Genomic DNA, 16,074 nt, shown 5'->3' with positions numbered 1-16,074 from the left:
CAGGATCCACCATTCACAATAGGTGATGTCACAGCTCACCTCCTCCTCCTATACAATGACTGATAACACCTCTATATACAGTAGGTAACACAGGATCCACCATTCACAATAGGTGATGTCACAGCTCACCTCCTCCTCCTGTACAATGACTGATAACACCTCTATATAGAGTAGATAACACAGGATCCACCATTCACAATAGGTGATGTCACAGCTCACCTCCTCCTCCTGTACAATGACTGATAACACCTCTATATACAATAGATAACACAGGATCTACCATTCACAATAGGTGATGTCACAGCTCACCTCCTCCTCCTGTACAATGACTGATAACACCTCTATATACAGTAGGTAACACAGGATCCACCATTCACAATAGGTGATGTCACAGCTCACCTCCTCCTCCTGTACAATGACTGATAACACCTCTATATACAGTAGATAACACAGGATCCACCATTCACAATAGGTGATGTCACAGCTCACCTCCTCCTCCTATACAATGACTGATAACACCTCTATATAGAGTAGATAACACAGGATCCACCATTCACAATAGGTAATGTCACAGCTCACCTCCTCCTCCTGTACAATGACTGATAACACCTCTATATAGAGTAGATAACACAGGATCCACCATTCACAATAGGTGATGTCACAGCTCACACAAAAACACTTTTCAAGGCTAAATATACCTAATATAAGGTCCCTTTATGATTACACTAAGAACATACCCTTAGGATAGGTCATCTAAAAGAGCTTAAAAACGGGAATAATTTCAAAATTTGTTTGTTTTCTAACAGTGAGACTAAATTACAAGTATATGTGCTCCGAAGTGGCTGTAAAAATCCCTCGCTCCATTAAAAAACAAGACCCCAATACAACGGTGCTAATCTAAAAGTAAAAAGTTGCCATCCATTGTTTAGAACTGTGTAATGCCTTATTCCACCATTAGTGGTGATGTAGGGAAATTGGACACTAGTTGCTGGGCTCTCCTGTACATCAAATGATTGCCTAAAATTGAGACAGCTTTGTACAAAAAAGTGCCTTTGGGTCTGTTTTCAAGCACTGTATGGCTTTATTGTTTGTGCTCTGTGTGGCTTTTATTTTCACGGCGTTGTATGACTTTATTATTTACTAGATGGCAGCCCGATTCTAAAGAATCGGGAGTCTAGAATCCATATATACTTTATTTATTCAAATGTAAGAATAATACAATTAATAAATAATAGTAAGAAAGAACAAAAAATGGCTGCACTCACCAGCTCTTGACAATTCTTGACAGTACGGCACATTTCTGATTGGTCACTCGCGGCAGGCGGCAACCAATCAGAAAAGTGCCGCGCACCACGAAGGCATATATCTTTGTCCACCCTGAGCGGGTGTAGGACGCTGGTGACGTCACTTATCTCCGGACATTATCTCCGGACAAAGCCACGGAAGTTGGCACAAATTGCCGGAAGTAGTATTCTAGGCAATTATATATTAGATTTTAATGTTATCAGTGTTTACCTTTGAACGTTTATATTGTATTGTCCTGTCACCAGCCATGTGTACGATTATCGGCCGAAAGCCTCTCTGGAACCAATAATCACCCCATGTAAAGGTATCTTTATAAGTTAAAGATTCAGAATACTATGACTTTTATCATATCCTGAACAGTCAAGTTTTTTATGAACCGTTAAGGTTTTCTGGTTGAAGTAAAAAAAACTCTGAGTGTTTACAGTTTGAAACCATAAAATGTTGAAAAATTATGTCATTCTTGAGTATATCACTCAATGGTGCTCATAAACGTGTCAAATTTGATCTATAATATACTTTAATATACGTTACTTTAATCTTTAATATACTTAAGAACAGGGCCCCAGACATCACACAGGGGGTCTGAAACACCGCACAGTGGTCCAAAATATCGCTGTGCTCTGCCTGGGGCCCCATATGCTGCCTGGGGCCCCTGTGCTCTGCCTGGGGCCCCATATGCTGCCTGGGGCCCCTGTGCTCTGCCTGGGGCCCCATGTTCTGCCTGGGGCCCCTGTGCTCTGCCTGGGGCCACTGTGCTCTGCCTGGGGCCACTGTGCTCTGCCTGGGGCCCCATATGCTGCCTGGGGCCCCTGTGCTCTGCCTGGGGCCCCATAGGCTGCCTGGGGCCCCTGTGCTCTACCTGGGACCACTGTGCTCTGCCTGGGGCCCCATATGCTGCCTGGGGCCCCTGTGCTCTGCCTGGGGCCCCTGTGCTCTGCCTGGGGCCCCATGTTCTGCCTGGGGCCACTGTGCTCTGCCTGGGGCCCCATGTTCTGCCTGGGGCCCCTGTGCTCTGCCTGGGACCACTGTGCTCTGCCTGGGGCCCCATATGCTGCCTGGGGCCCCTGTGCTCTGCCTGGGGCCACTGTGCTCTGCCTGGGGCCCCATATGCTGCCTGGGGCCCCTGTGCTCTGCCTGGGGCCCCATATGCTGTCTGGGGCCCCTGTGCTCTGCCTGGGGCCCCTGTGCTCTGCCTGGGGCCCCATGTTCTGCCTGGGGCCCCTGTGCTCTGCCTGGGGCCCCATGTTCTGCCTGGGGCAACTGTGCTCTGCCTGGGGCCCCATAAGCTGCCTGGGGCCCCTGTGCTCTGCCTGGGACCACTGTGCTCTGCCTGGGGCCCCATATGCTGCCTGGGGCAACTGTGCTCTGCCTGGGGCCACTGTGCTCTGCCTGGGGCCCCATATGCTGCCTGGGGCCACTGTGCTCTGCCTGGGGCCCCATATGCTGCCTGGGGCCCCTGTGCTCTGCCTGGGGCCCCATATGCTGCCTGGGGCCCCTGTGCTCTGCCTGGGGCCCCTGTGCTCTGCCTGGGGCCCCATGTTCTGCCTGGGGCCCCTGTGCTCTGCCTGGGGCCACTGTGCTCTGCCTGGGGCCCCATATGCTGCCTGGGGCCCCTGTGCTCTGCCTGGGGCCCCATATGCTGCCTGGGGCCCCTGTGCTCTGCCTGGGGCCCCTATGCTCTGCCTGGGGCCCCATATGCTGCCTGGGGCCCCTGTGCTCTGCCTGGGGCCCCTGTGCTCTGCCTGGGGCCCCATGTTCTGCCTGGGGCCCCTGTGCTCTGCCTGGGGCCACTGTGCTCTGCCTGGGGCCCCATATGCTGCCTGGGGCCCCTGTGCTCTGCCTGTGGCCCCTGTGCTCTGCCTGGGGCCACTGTGCTCTGCCTGGGGCCCCATAGGCTGCCTGGGGCCCCTGTGCTCTGCCTGGGACCACTGTGCTCTGCCTGGGGCCCCATATGCTGCCTGGGGCCCCTGTGCTCTGCCTGGGGCCACTGTGCTCTGCCTGGGGCCCCATATGCTGCCTGGGGCCCCTGTGCTCTGCCTGGGTGTAGGACACTGGTGACGTCACTTATCTCCGGACATTAGCTCCGGACATTAGCTCCGGACATTATCTCCGGACATTAACTTCGGACATTATCTCCGGACTTTAGCTCCGGACAAAGCCACGGAAGTTGGCACAAATTGCAGGAAGTAGTATTCTAGGCAATTATATATTAGATGTACTGTATGTCTATTATTTGGGCACTGTATGACTATTATTTGGCAACTGTATGGCTTTATTGTTTAGGTACTTTATGACTTTCTTATCTGGGCACTGTATGGCATTATTATTTAGGCACTGTATGGCATTATCATTTAGGCACTATGTGGCTTTATTATTTGGGCACTGTATGACTATTATAACTATTACTAGATGGTGGCCCAATTCTAACGCATCGGGTATTCTAGAATATGTATGTAGTTTATTTATGAAGTTTTCAGAATAATGCAATTTACACACAGGATTCGTCCGGCTGGCCGCGACCAATTAGCGAAGCGTGGTTCAAATTCCGCGCCAATTCGCGGGCGGACTGCGACTGTCGCTGATTATTCGCGGCCGCGCGTGACCAATCAGTGAAGCCAGGGCCGGCTCCAGGTTTTTGAGCGCCCCGGGCGAAAGAGTCTCAGTGGGCCCCCCTCTCTAACACCACGATTCATGATGCACAGATACAGCAGAGAAATATAGCACAGCCAAGTAGCGTATAACACAGCCCATGTAGTATATAACACAGCCCATGTAGTATATAACACAGCCCATGTAGTATATAGCACAGCCACGTAGTATATAACACAGCCCACATAGTATATAACACAGCCCATGTAGTAAACAGCACAGCCACGTAGTATATTGCCCAGCCAGGTAGTATATTGTCCAGCCACGTAGTATATTGCCCAGCCACGTAGTATATTGCCCAGCCACGTAGTATATAGCGCAGACACGTAGTATATTGCCCAGCCCCGTAATATATTGCACAGCCACGTAGTATATAGCACAGCCACGTAGTATATAGCACAGAGACATAGTATATAACACTGCCCATTCAGTATATAACACAGGCCATGTAGTATATAGCACAGCGATGTAGTATATTGCCCAGCCATTTAATATATACCACAGCCACGTAGTATATAGCACGGCCCACATAGTATATAGCACAGAGATGTAGTATATAACACAGCCCACGCAGTATGTAACACAGCCCACGTAGTATATACTGTAGCAATGTGGGCACCATATCCCTGTTAAAAAAAGAATTACAATAAAAAATAGTTATATACTCACCTTCCGTCGGCCCCCCGGATCCAGATGCATAGGCAGCATCAATAGTAAAAAGTTGGTCGCACAGGGTTAATAGCAGCGTTAACGGAGTGCGTTACACCGCGGCATAACGCGGTCCTTTAACGCTGCCATTAACCCTTTGTGAGAGCTGACTGGAGGGGATTATGGAGCGGGCACTGACTGCGCGGAGTAAGGAGCGGCCATTTTATGTGGGCACTGTATGACTATTATATAGGCAATGAATGATTTTATTATTTAGACTCTGTATTAATATTATTTCAGTACCATATTGCTTTACTATTTGAGCACTGTATGACTATTTTCTGGGCTCTGTATAGCTATTACTTTGGCATTGTATTACTTTAATATCTGGGCACTGTATGGCTTTATTATGTGGGCACTGTATGACTATTATATAGACATTTAATGACTATTATTTAGGCTCTGTATTACTATTATTTGGGCACCATATGGCTTTACTATTTATGCACTGTATAGATATTATATGGGCACTATGTGACTATTATTTGGGCACCGTATATCTTTATTATTTAGCCAACAACACTGTATAGCTTTTGTTATTTGGGCGCTATATAACTTTATTTAATATTTAGATGCTGCATAGCTATATTTATCTGGACACTGTATAACTATTATTTAGGCACTGTATGGATTTATTATTTAGGCTTTGTAAGACTTTATTATCTTGACATCGTTTGGCTTTTATTTTTGGGGCATTGTATGACTTTGTGGTACACCACAGGACTGGAAAGCTAATAGAGGATATGCACATGATGCGACACAACCAAAGGCTAACCCTAAGTAAAGTTGGCCATATTGGATGTTACAAAGATTTACCTTTTACATAATTATTCACCTTTCTTAGTTTACCTCCAATTAAGGCTATGATGGTCCCAATTATAAAGTCAAGAGTTGAGTAATTCTAACAAAAATCAATTCCCCCGATTAGCTTGAAGTCAGCCGAGAAATTTGATTTGCAGTGTTTGTTGGGAAATGATCCCAGACCCCAGAACATAATAAACGGAGAGGCTAAAAGATAAAAGAAATTTTTCTCCCCCCACCCCATACCTGCCCTGGTGCTGCAGCTCCCCACCCCGGTCCTCCACAAGGTCCTGTCTTTTCTTCCCTCCTCTCTTTTCAGTGCCTCCAGCCCGGACTGGGAGCTCACGCGACAGCATGACGTGGATTATCCCACTATGTAATTTGATGCCTAGTCGATGCCACATAGGCGGTTAGGAGTGAAGATGGAACAGAAAACCGTAATCGGAGAGAGGAAGCAAGTCAGCAAATGACCGGGTTACAATGTGTATGTGAGTATAATGTTTTTTCGATTTTTTAGCCCCTTCGCAGCCCTAAAAATTGAGTGAATCAAATCACTAAAAAAAAATGGTTTCTCGAACATCCGAAATTGGAATGAAATTAGAAATCAATTCGAAATTCGCCTCGAATCCAATCACTCTTGTGTAATAACGTCCTAAGAAATGGCTGAAAATAATGACTCACATGGTACCAATTTCCATTTTGCTAAATTATTCACCAGACTCAGTTTAGCTCCATATTAGGCTAAGATGTTCCCTTTTCAAACATGCTTCCCCCCTAACTAGGAGAGAACAATAAGCTGTCCATAATTAAAGGTAAAGTCATTGAGAGTCTATAAAGGGAGTGAATAGGGGGGTAGATGTGTAGTGTTGTCGTAGACATCTTCCCACTCATAATTAATACAAAAGTGAGAAAACAGATGGCGCGGTATGAATATTTATGTGAGTGTGTGAAAAAGTCTAAATAAAGGCCATAACCAATGCTTCCTAAATGATGTTCTTCAATAATGCACCTTAGCATCGTCGTCGTGACTGTGCCGGCAGGTCCCCGGTGTCTCCACGAGGAAGGAATTAGGGCACCAGGTGCTTTACAGATAACACTACATGGATCCCAGCTATGGCCTCCGCATTTGTATGCCTTGTAATAACATTGTGTTTCCTTTGAAGACCGTGTACAATGTGAATACTCTGTAGTATCTATTATTACAGGCGACGGGTTACACCGCCGAGCAAGAAAGCGCTGCTCAATCCTGAGAAAGGACAAAATCCTGCAGAAAACATGCAAACGTATTACTAAGGAGTGATGATAGATAGATAGATAGATAGATAGATAGATAGATCATAGATAGATACATAGATAGATAATAGATCATAGATAATAGATACATTATAGATAGATAGATAATAGATACATTATAGATAGATAGATAATAGATAGATAGATAAATAATAGATCGATGATAGATAGATAGATAATAGATAGATAATAGATGATAGATATGCAGCGCCCCAGAGTCCTGGTTGTTGCAGTACTGTGGCTCTGCCACTAAGGGGGGCTATGGTACGTCTGATGGCACTGAAGGAGTTCATCTGACCAGGTATCACAGACACCAATACATTTCACAGCCGGGCCTCCAGGGGGAGCTAAGGGTTCTATTCATTAGGCCACTCCTCACATACTGGTAAAACTGGGGGTCAGGCAGGGTTAGGGAGAAAGCTGACTGGGTTGGAACCAGGCAACACCTTGTGGCAGAGGGTGTTGTGGGGGAAGATTCGGTAGGGTCCCTGTCAGGGGTGGGATCCTGACAGAGGCCTGGCTACAGGAAAGAACGTAACGGGACCGTGCCTGCTCAGCATAGCGGCGGTGCCCAAGGAAGGATTGGAAGCGAGATAGATTGTGCTGAGTGAGAAACGAGATCAAAGCAACAAGGAGAATACCAGTAGGAGTCGTGCTGTAAGACCGAGGCAACATCCTACTGAGGCGCAAACCACCGGTGGCCGGAACGCCGAGGAAGTATTTCTATATATAGCTTCAGGCAATACTTCAAACCTACGGCAGGACAGTCAGTCTCAGGCGGGCTGTCTCACCTAAATCACCTATGCAGTCTTGGGGGGCAACTTGTGGAGAGGGGCGACTCTAGGGTCCCGGAAGAGCTCCGAGCCTACCCGTCAAACGGGTGCCGTCCTAACCGTAACATCAGGGAGGGACGGAGGATTAGCAGAACATCATCTAATCGAGTTGTGAGGGAACTTAAGAAACAGACACAACAGTTGTGGGGACTTTCCGTAAGCACAGCAGGGAAGGACCGCAACACATAGCGCTAAGAAGGAAGGCACTGATTTCCACCTGCAAAGAGAACTCTGGAGGTGCCATTGGACCGGCCGGACTTGCGCAGCCTGGTTATCCGGAATCCGGACTGAGGACCCAGAGATCTTCAGTAAAGGTAAAAGAGACTGCACCCCTGTGTCCTTGTTATTTACTGCGACCGGCACTGCACCGCAACACCGCACTACCACCATCCACATCCATCATATCATTTACTGTACGCCCCTCAGCAGGGTCACGGACCGGGCCTAGCCACTGTGACAACCCCAGAGCAGAGACTCAGAGGCCCGGTACCGGGTACCCCTCGGCCCTGCGGCAGTGGGGGCGCTACAGATAGATAATAGATAGATAGATAATAGATAGATGATAGATAATAAATAGATAATAGATCATAGATAATAGATAGATGATAGATAGATGATACATACTGTAGATAGATAGATAGATAGATAATAGATCATAGATAATAGATTATAGATAGATAGATAATAGATAGATGATAGATAGATAGATAGATAGATAATTGATGAGATAGATAGATAATAGATAGATAATAGATGATAGATAATAAATATAAAGATAACAGATGATAGATAGATAGATAATAGATAATAGATAGATCATAGATAGATGACAGATAGATTGATAATAGATGATTGATAGATAGATAGATAATAGATAGGCAGATACATACATAGATAGATAGAAACTGTAGATAGATCATACAGTAGATAATAGATAGATGACAGATAGATAGATAGATAGATAGATAGATAGATAGATAGATAGGTAGATAAAGAGATAGATGATAGATAGATGATAGATAGATAGCTAAGATAGATAGATAATAGAAATATAGATAATAGATAGATAGTAGATAGATAATAGATAGACAGATAGATAAAAAGATAGGTGATAGATAATAGATAGATAGAATGATAGCTAGATAGATAATATACAGACAGAGGATAGATAGATAGATAGATAGATAGATAGATAGATAGATAGATAGATAGATAGATAGATAGATAACACATATATTGATGATGGATAGATGTATACAGGAAGGGCCATTTATATGGATACACCTAAATAAAATAGGAATGGTTGGTGATATCAATTTCCTGTTTGTGGCACATTAGTACATGGGAGCGGGAAACATTTTCAAGATGGGTGGTCGGACACTTTGGATCCAACTTTATTTTTTCCAATGGGAAGAGGGTCATGTGACACATCAAACTTATTGAGAATTTCACAAGACAAACAATGGTGTGCTTGGTTTTAACGTAACTTTATTCTTTCATGAGTTATTTACAATCCAACACAATGGGCAGCATTTTGAACACATTTTATAAGTGGTCATAAACTTGTAAATAACTAATGAACGAAGAAAATTAGGTTAAAACCAAGCACACCATTGTTTTCTTGTGAAATTCTCAATAAGGTTGATGTGTCACATAAAGTTGGATCTAAAATGGCTGACTTCAAAATGGCCGACTTCAAAATGGCTGCCATGGTTACCACCCATCTTGAAAAGTTCCCCCCTCCCATATACTAATGTGCCACAAACAGGAAGTTGATATCACAAACCATTCCCATTCTATTTATGTGTATCCATATAAATGGCCCACCCTGTAGAGGAAGAGAAAACATATACTGCTGGAGGAAGAAGAGCATGTGAGCGTGGGGGAGAGAGCAGAGCAGTATGTGAGCATAGGGGAGAGAGCAGTGCAGTATGTGAGCGTGTGGAGAGAGCAGCACAATATGTGAGAGTGGGGGCCAGAGCAGCGCAGTATGTGAGCGCAGGGGAGAGAGCAGCACAATATGTGAGAGTGGGGGCCAGAGCAGCGCAGTATGTGAGCATAGGGGAGAGAGCAGTGCAGTATGTAAGCGTGAGGAAAAGAGAGCAGAGCAGTATGTGAGTGTGGGCAAGAGATCAGAACAGTATGTGAGCGTGGGGGAGAGAGCAGTGCAGTATGTGAGCGTGAGGAAAAGAGCAGTGCAGTATGTGAGCACGAGGGAGAGAGCAGTGCAGTATGTGAGTGCGGGGGAGAGAGCAGTGCAGTGTGTGAGCGAGGTGGAGAGAGCAGCACAGTATGTGAGCATGAGGAAAAGAGAGCAGTGCAGTATGTGAGCGCGAGGGAGAGAGCAGTGCAGTATGTACAAAAAATAAAAATTTCTGTGACAGAATTGGATGAGTTGAGTAAAGTTGAGTTGTTGTAAATGAACTTGGACTCTGATAATTATTGTGTGATGCTGATGGAATCTGGGGCGCTACAACCTGAGGAAGACGCTAACTCAAAAGTGAGTGATTGGCACTACACACACATCACACAACAGAGGGGCATTATGTTTTCTTTGCAGGGTGCCAGGGAGCGGGAACACTACAGCTCCTCACCATGACACCTTACAAAATTGGCGTAGTCGGCAGAATCCAGATTCCTTGCATTTGGAAAGCAGAGAACCTCCAGAACCGCATGGCGGATGATGGCGCAAAAACTGGCGAAAGATCCGCCAATCGTGGGCATCCTAGACTGGAAATGGCGTGACGATCTACCGGGTGGGAGAGGCAAAGGAAAAGAAACCCCATCCCTTTCAGGAGATTCCTCAAGAACAGGAGGAGTCCGATGCTGAACGGGTGGAGTCCAGAAGGAGAGGACCTCATGTTGAGCGTCGCCATTGCGAGACGCAGCACCGGAAGTAATGGAACACTTCAGCATGAGGTACCAAGGCAGTGTTGGCCGCGTGGAGTGAAAGTGGAGGCTAGCGGAGAAGGCTCATCCTGGCAGACTGCGGGAGCCCCTCACCACAGTCAAGGAGTATCGGTGTGGCAGTGTCCCTCTGCTCATCGGAGAACAGTATTAGCCGGATCCTGTAAGCGGCCACAAATTGGACACAGCCGGAAGTAACGGGGATGGAAACAGTCGTATCAGTGGAGCCACGCATCCTGAAGGAGGGGTATATGGTCGTGCAGGCGGTAGGATACAAGCCGGAGGATGCAGCGGCTGCACCAGCTGAATCTCGCAGACGAGGAGCAATCGCAGCGGTGGTGCCGAAGCAACGAGGATGAGGTATCGGAACTCATGCGGTGAGTGAACCTCGGTTCCAGACCCCGGAACAAAGCCGGTCTACCCCCTAATTCCCTACCCTGGTATCAAGAGGGAGAGGGCCCCTTTCCATGCTCCGAACAGGCGGCCTGGATAGCGGGGGTGGTAGAAGAGAAGAAGAGGCGAGAGAAAGATTTGGGCGGAGTTGCACCGTCCGGGAGGGGGAGCCATGGCCGGCTGAAGAATGTAAAAGGAGGAAGGGGAAACCATGAACAGTAGGAGCCGAGGAGCGAGCTAGGTCAGGATCACATGGACTGTGAGTGCTCCTGGACTATTGGAGCTGTGGTGAGTTGGCCACTGGGCTGTTACATTTAAAAAGGACTGTCCAACGGGCCTGGTGTGTCCAAGAGTGAATTGGATATATGTCCGGGTCCCAGGATCAAGGGGACCGGGGTCAGTCGGATCCATGTTTAAAAAAAAATAGGAACTTGGACACTGTGTCGTGTCCCTAGTAAAAGGGACTGGAGCAGGTCGGACTCGTGTTTAAAACAGAAACTTGAACACTTCGTCTAGGTCTCTAAAGAGAGGGATCAGGGGTCAGGTGGACTCATTGTGGCAAAAGTACTCTGACATGCTGTGTCATGGTCCCCATGGAGGAGAGACCAGGGTCAAATGGACCCGTAGTACTTACTGGACAACCCGAGGGTTGTGCCGGGTTATAAGGGGCTGTGCCCATGTGTCTACGTACAAAAGTGTATTAAAAGTAAATAAGCATGTGAAATGTTATAAATGTGTAAAATGGTGTCTTACAGGTGCTGTCATGGTTGGGGAAGACCATAGTTAAGGTGGGAGTAATGTAAGAGTGTGACAGGAGCTGTTATACACATTTCCCCCTTAATGTCCATGTGTGAACAGTTAATAAGTGGTCATGTAAATAATGTTTACGTGTATTGTATTCCTATGTTTTATATCTACTTTGCATATTTTAATACTGTCATAAGATTAGGGAGAGATATGAAGGATAGGATTGGGTACAGTTTAGTGGGCGGACTAATAGGTTAAGTTAAGTTCACATGTCAGGGAACATCCCTTAGTTGGAGGAGCCAGAGCAATGTTAGTTGGGGCACTTCCTGGGGTGAGTGAGTTAGAGAGTAGAATGTGGAACAGTAAGTTTGTTGCAGAAAACAGTTTAAGTAGAGGAGTCCAGCAGTCCAGTGCCTGGGGGCTGAAAGTCACACGAGCACGAGAGGACCAGAGCAGCGGCTAGGCTTATTGGGGAAACCCATAACTTCCAGGACCTACGGTCTGAGAAGGATTGGAAGCGCCATCCTTTAGTTTTGCCCACAGAGGGGAAAATGGATGGGGAGCTCTAGGGAAGTGGTAGCTCGGCTAGTTGGGAAGCTGCGGTACCAGAGGAAACGGTACGGGAACAAATGATTTCAGAAAGAATGTGGGACAGCACAGGGGAAGGAATATATACTCTTTCAGGATTACTGTGCGATGCCTGTGACAGAACATGACGAGCTATGTAAAGTTGAGTTGTTGAAAATGAACTTGGACTCTGATTATCCTTGTGTGATGCTGATGGAAACCGGGACGCTGCAACCTGAGGAGGACGCTAACTCAAAAGTGAGTGATTGGCACTGCGCACTTATCACACAACAGACGGGACATTATGTTTTCTTTGCAGGGTGCCAGGGAGCGGGAACACTACAGATCCTCGCCATGACTACCACCCCTGGCACCTTACATGTACATAAGAAATAACACTTAGTTTTGGCCTTTAAATGACTTATATTCTGCAACTTTACCCGTTTTCCCCTTTGCGGACACTATGTCTTAATTTACAGTTGTCTCTGAGCTGGTGGGTGGAGAGTAGCTCTTATGAAGTCTCCCATACACAGCACACACAGATATGAGGGATTCCTGCTCTTTATTCTATAGGTATCAGACAGAGAAAAGCAGAAGCAGAATGAGAGAAATTATACAGCAGCATTGAGCAGTGTAGCTGTGAATCCAGCTCAGAGGTAGTAGTGAATGTAGTAATAGTGCTAATAGCAGTAGTAGTAATAATAACAATAAATGTAGCAGTACGGTAATAATAATGAGAATAGTAGTAATACAGGTAATGATGATAAAAATAATAAAAGTAGTAACAATAATCATGATAGTAGGTGCAGTAGTAATGAAAGGAGTAGTAATAATAATAGTAACAGTAGTGCTAATATTAGGAGTAATATTTGTCGTAATAATAATTATGATTACAGAAATACAAATATTAGTATAATGATAGTAGTAATAATACTAATGATGATAATAGCAGTGGCATAAAAATAGTAATAATATTATTATAATAATAATGGTGAAGATAGCACACAGTAGTATAATAATATAATAATGATTGCATTAATCATATCGGTGACCATAATAGTTGTCATACAATAATAACAGTAGTAGTAATAATATAATGCTGTTGATAGTGATGAAAGTAGTATAGTAATGTAATGATATGAAGAGTATTAATAATAAAAATGATCATAGTGCTGGTATAATAATATAATGATATTAGTAGTAGTAATAATAATGATGATATTAGTATAATAATATAATGATATTAGTAGTATAATATAATAATGATGATAGTAGTAGTAATAATAATGATGATATTAGTATAATAATATAATGATATTAGTAGTATAATAATATAATAATGATGATAGTAGTAGTATTAATAATGAAGATATTAGTATAATATAATGATGATATTAGTAGTATAATAAAATAATAATGATGATAGTAGTAGTATTAATAATGATGATATTAGTATAATATAATGATGATATTAGTAGTATAATAATATAATAATGATGATAGTAGTAGTATTAATAATGATGATATTAGTATAATAATATAATGATATTAGTAGTATAATAATAATATAATAATGATGATAGTAGTAGTATTAATAATGATGATATTAGTATAATAATATAATGATGATATTAGTAGTATAATAAAATAATAATGATGATAGTAGTAGTATTAATAATGATGATATTAGTATAATATAATAATGATATTAATGGTATAATAATATAATAATGATGATAGTAGTAGTATTAATAATGAAGATATTAGTATAATATAATGATGATATTAGTAGTATAATAATATAATAATGATGATAGTAGTAGTATTAATAATGATGATATTAGTATAATATAATGATGATATTAGTAGTATAATAATATAATAATGATGATAGTAGTAGTAGTATTAATAATGATGATATTAGTATAATAATATAATGATGATATTAGTAGTATAATAAAATAATAATGATGATAGTAGTAGTATTAATAATGATGATATTAGTATAATATAATGATGATATTAGTAGTATAATAATATAATAATGATGATAGTAGTAGTATTAATAATGATGATATTAGTATAATATAATGATGATATTAGTAGTATAATAATATAATAATGATGATAGTAGTAGTAGTATTAATAATGATGATATTAGTATAATAATATAATGATGATATTAGTAGTATAATAAAATAATAATGATGATAGTAGTAGTATTAATAATGATGATATTAGTATAATATAATGATGATATTAGTAGTATAATAATATAATAATAATAATAATGATGATAGTAGTATTAATAAAGATGATATTAGTAGTATAATATAATAATGACGATAGAAGTAGTATTAATAATAATGATGATAATAATAGTATAATAATATAATGATATTAGTATAATAATGATAGTAATAGTATTAATAATGATGGTGTTAGTAGTATAATTATAAAATGTTAGACGATGTGGGGGACGAGGGGAGTGAGCCGCTGGAGGATGGGCGATTGAGGGTGGTAGGTCGGTTTAAATATCTTGGGCTCTGGATCTCGATGCCTGTGGCGGACTACATGCATAAGAATCTGACTCCAATCTTAAATATTCTTAAGGCAAAAGTGGATGCTTGGATTAAGCTGCATCTATCTGTGGTGGGCAGGGTGAATCTCATTAAAAATGATTCTGATGCCGAAAATCCTATATGTTCTCCATAACGCGCCAGTTTGGATACCACGGGGGAAATTTAGGCAGATTAACCCCCTGTTTAAAAAGTTGGTATGGGGGGGACGTCACCCACAGATCAGGCTGGATGAGGGGGGCTTGGCGTTGCCTAACCCTGAAGTATATTTTCTTGCAGCCCAGGGGAAATCGCATCCCACTATACTATTGATATGTAAGTTGTGGGATTAGGGGTCTGACCAGGTTCTCCCCGCTATGGCATAATAATAACTTACCGGAATTTGTGGCACGTACTACCAGAATGGCAGACCATGGGAATTCAATATGTCTATCAGATAATTGAGCGGGGGGAGCTGAAATCCTTTTCCCGATTGCATGCAGAGTTTGGTCTTGGGCCTAAGGGGGAATATCAATATTTGCGGTTGAGGCACGCATCTGGAGCTCAGAATAGGGGCCGAAATGTCAGTATTCAGAAGGATATAGTGTTGGAATATATCTGTGGTGAGGGGTCTACTAGGGGGGTTATTTCTACTCTTTATAAAGACTTGCTGCACACTTGCCTTCTGGGATATCCGATCACGGCAAGAGCTAGGTGGGAGAGCGATGTGGGCCCAATGGAGAACGAAACTTGGGAATCGGTGCTGGAATGGGTCCCAAGGTTGTCACTGAGCGAACCGTATAGGCTTTCACAGCTCTATGTGATAGAGTCTATAAATCTCCGGAGGTGTTGTTTAAAGCAGGCTTGCGTGACGACTCTGAGTGCCCAAGGTGTAGGTCCGCAGATGCTGACATATTTCATATGATGTGGACATGTCCGAGACTGGCTGCTTTATGGTTGGTAGTTTTGAGTCGTGTGGAAGGAGCATACAGATGCACGGTGCCAAGGGACCCGATGGTGTGCTTGTTGGGGTGCTTGTTGGGGTGCTTGTTGGGGTGCGTGGATGAGATTGGAGGGGATAACAGCCTGAAGACAGCCATTGCCAGATTACTGTATATGGCCCGGAAGGTCATAGCGCGAAATTGGATTAAGGACGAGCCGCCTACAAGAAGGGAATTTCTTCAGTATGTAAAACAGGGCCTAATGTTAGAAAAAGGGATTTATAAGAAAAGAGGGAAATTAGGAACTTTTGATAAATTGTGGTCTCCGTGGCTTGTCATGGGATAGGTTCACTATTAAAGAAGGATGCACAA

The sequence above is a fragment of the Ranitomeya variabilis genome, chromosome 1, assembly GCF_051348905.1.
Source record: "Ranitomeya variabilis isolate aRanVar5 chromosome 1, aRanVar5.hap1, whole genome shotgun sequence".
Classification (NCBI taxonomy): domain Eukaryota; kingdom Metazoa; phylum Chordata; class Amphibia; order Anura; family Dendrobatidae; genus Ranitomeya; species Ranitomeya variabilis.
This window is presented reverse-complemented; position numbering follows the sequence as displayed.